This window comes from Myotis lucifugus, unplaced genomic scaffold, assembly GCF_000147115.1.
Source record: "Myotis lucifugus unplaced genomic scaffold, Myoluc2.0 scaffold_20, whole genome shotgun sequence".
NCBI lineage: Eukaryota > Metazoa > Chordata > Mammalia > Chiroptera > Vespertilionidae > Myotis > Myotis lucifugus.
In genome coordinates, this window is record NW_005871068.1 from 5,055,074 (window position 1) to 5,058,728 (window position 3,655).

At 41.7% G+C, this 3,655-nt stretch overlaps 1 pseudogene; it reads left to right on the plus strand.

The window, feature by feature from the left end:
• The first annotated feature begins 1,602 nt into the window (after positions 1–1,602).
• LOC102439387 lies at positions 1,603–3,384 on the plus strand (annotated as a pseudogene).
• Positions 3,385–3,655: the final 271 nt, after the last annotated feature.

Here is a 3,655-nt window from a genome sequence, read left to right on the forward strand (position 1 = left end):
TAATATAGATAGCTGTGACATGGAAATAGTAATATAGCTGCCACGTGCATGTAGAGCTCAGTTATGATATCTACAGCATCACATTGGGATGTGAAACTGCATTTCCTCCCTCTTCCAAGGGAGTGCATGTTTAAAAGTGGGCAGTACCTAAAATTGAAAAGAAAAAAGACACAAGGAAGGGAATAGGACAAGAGTCTGTGACAGAAAGTCATGCAAATTTTCAGTAAATACCTTTGTTTCCCTCATATTCTTGTATATGATCCAATGCAAACACTGTGTGTAACTACTTTACATAATCAAATAAGGTAATCAATGCAAGTTATGAGTAAAATTATTTGTTTCCTACATTTTTAAATTGTTCATGCTGCTTAAGCACAAAAGAAATTCAGATAAATAATTAGCAATGGCAGTGATAGTGATGTGTCTTAAATATTCACATATATTTCTCAAATATATGTGAATAAAATACATACAAATTTATATATAACAAATATATAAATAATATTGAAATATATAAATTTGTTTCTATATAAATTACGATTATAAATTTATATAAATTGTGTGTTTAAACAAATTATATTTTAAATGATATAAATATACAATTAAAATATAATTCATATGAATATATATGATTTACATAAATATATGATATGTCAATATATATGTTTTCAGTTCTGACATTTAAAGTAAAAAAATAAACAAGTGAAAATAATGTATATTCAGCAATATAGAGTTTACTCTTTTCTTTTTTTTAAGTATATTTTTATTGACTTCAGAAAGGAAAGGAGAGGGAGAGATAGAAACATCAGTGATGAGAGAGAATCATTGATTGGCTGCCTCCTGCAGGCCTCACACGGGATCAAGCCTGCAACCCTGGCATGTGCCCTGACAGGGAATTGAACTGTGACCTCCGGGTTCATAGATCAACACTCAACCACTGTGCCATGCAGGTCGGGCTATAGTTTACTTTTACCATTAATTAATCTCAGTGAGTTTGATGCTCTGTTAAAGGAATGAATACAGTGCTACAAATAGACAAGTTGAAATGGCTGTAGTCACTTCGATAAGTAATTGATATAAAAAGTATATTTCCCAATTTACTTCTACTCTTCACCATATCACATCTCTGACTTTGCAAAAAAATATTTTTTATTGATTTCAGAAGGAAAGGATAGGGACACAGAGAGAGAAATATCAATGGTGAGGGCGAATCATTGATCGGCTGCCTCCTGCAGGCCCCACACTGGGGATCGAGCCTGCAACCAGGCATGTGCCCTTGACCGGAATCGAACCTGGGACCCTTCAGTCCACAGGCAAATGCTCTATCCACTGAGCCCAACCAGCCAGGGCCATATCTCACTTTTCAATGATGTATTTGAAGCTAGTTATATGAGATTTGAAGAAGTTACAACTGGTGATACATACTGAAATGTATCATAAAACAAATCAGGGCCAAAATGAAAACTGTTAATTCAATCTATTTTTACACCTTTTAAAGGCTATTTTAAAGGCTAATCTTGTTTGCATTTTGTTTGCAAACAGGTAAAATAGAGATGTGTGCTTGCTGTCAAGAGCTGTGAATAGCTCTGCAAGGAAGAACTGATGGAGCGCAAGAAGCCTGGGAGGATCAGGAAGGCTGCTGAAGAGGCAGTGGAGGACCGCCAAGGGAGGCGTGCACCTAAAAGACGGCGCGGCGAAAGAGGTGGCATTGCTGCACTCAAGGAGGATGTTTGTCAGAAGTGCGAGAAAGAAGGTTCATTACTGTTGTGTGAGGGTCGATGCCATGGGGCTTTTCACTTAGAGTGCCTGGGGTTAACGGAGGTGCCCAGGAGGAAATTTATTTGCAATGAATGTCGCTCAGGGACCCACACATGTTTTTCTTGTAAACGGAGCGGAGCAGGCCTTAAGAGTTGCCTTCTGCCCTTGTGTGGAAAGTTTTATCACGAAAATTGTGTCCAGAAATACCCACCTACTGTCATGCAGGACAGGGGCTTTCGTTGCCCACGCCATTCATGTACAACTTGCCAGTCTGCTAATCCAACTAGCATTCGTGCATCCAGAAACAACCTAATGAAATGTGTGCGCTGCCCCGTGGCATACCATGCCAATGACTGTTGTCTGGCTGCTGGGTCAAAAATCCTGACACCTAATAGTATCATCTGCCCTAATCATTTTACACCGAGGCCGGGCTGCAAAGATCATGAGCAGGTCAACGTTAGATGGTGTTTTGTCTGTTCAGAGGGGGGCAGGCTCCTGTGCTGTGAGGCTTGCCCTGCTTCTTTTCACCTAAAATGCGTGGGCATTGACTTCCCTCAAGGCAACTGGTATTGTAACAACTGCAGGGCTGGTAAAAAGCCTCACTACGCGGAACTTGTTTGGGTCAAATTTGGCCATCACAGGTGGTGGCCCGCTGAGATCTGCCATCCTCAAGCTGTGCCTGCGAGAGTCAATAACATGGAACATGAAATCGGGGAATTCCCCGTGTTCTTCTTTGGCTCCAAAGAATATGCGTGGACCCATCATGCCAGAGTCTTCCCCTACTTGGAGCAGGACCTAAGCTTCAGGGCCAAGCTCCGTAGGGGAAGACATGGCATCTATAAGGAAGCTCTGCGGGAGGCAGCAGCGAGGTTTGTAGAGTTAAAGGCACAAAAAGAACAAAGACAGCTGCAGGAAGAACAAAAGAACGCTAAGAAGCCAGCGCCTTATAAACATATAAAGAGGAACCGTCCTGTTGGTGGGGCACAGATCTTCACCGTCGACCTGTCGGAAATCCCCCAATGTAATTGCCGGGCAACTGATGAAAATCCCTGTGGGATATACTCGGACTGTATCAACCGTCTGCTCTTCTATGAATGCCACCCCGCAGTATGTCCAGCCGGAGAACGCTGCCAAAACCAGTGCTTTGTTAAGCGCCAGTACACAGAGGTGGAAATTTTTCCCACATTGGAGAGGGGCTGGGGTCTTCGAGCCAAAACAGATATTCAAAAGGGTGAATTTGTGAGTGAGTATGTGGGAGAACTGATAGATGATGCGGAATGCAGGGCTCGAATCCGTCAGGCCCAAGAACACGGTGTCACTAATTTTTACATGCTCACTTTAGATAGAGATAGAGTAATTGATGCAGGACCCAGGGGTAACTTCACTCGCTTTATGAATCATTGCTGCGATCCCAACTGTGAAACGCAGAAGTGGTCTGTGAAAGGAGATACCCGTGTTGGCCTATTTGCCCTGTGTGACATTAAAGCAGGCACAGAACTTACTTTCAACTACAACTTACAGAGTCTTGGGAGTGGAAAGACCATTTGCAGATGTGGAGCCCCAAACTGCAGTGGATTTTTGGGCATAAGACCGAATGCAATTTCCAAACATTCGCATCGGAAATAGTGACGTGATCCTCTCACTGAATCTTTATTTTAAGAAGATGTCTCTGAAATACTGACAGTGAATATTTGTCAGGGCCACCGGCAATTTGCTAAGTTAGCATTCTGATGATCAGTTGAATAACACCGGAGAAGATCTTTGAATATTGTTATAACGTTTTGATACATCTAACTTCTAACTGGGGATAACTTCCTAGCTAAACATCATTTAACATCATAATCCGTGAAGTGGGTTACTTGCCACGTTTTTTTTTTGGTTTCAGCTGATCTTATCA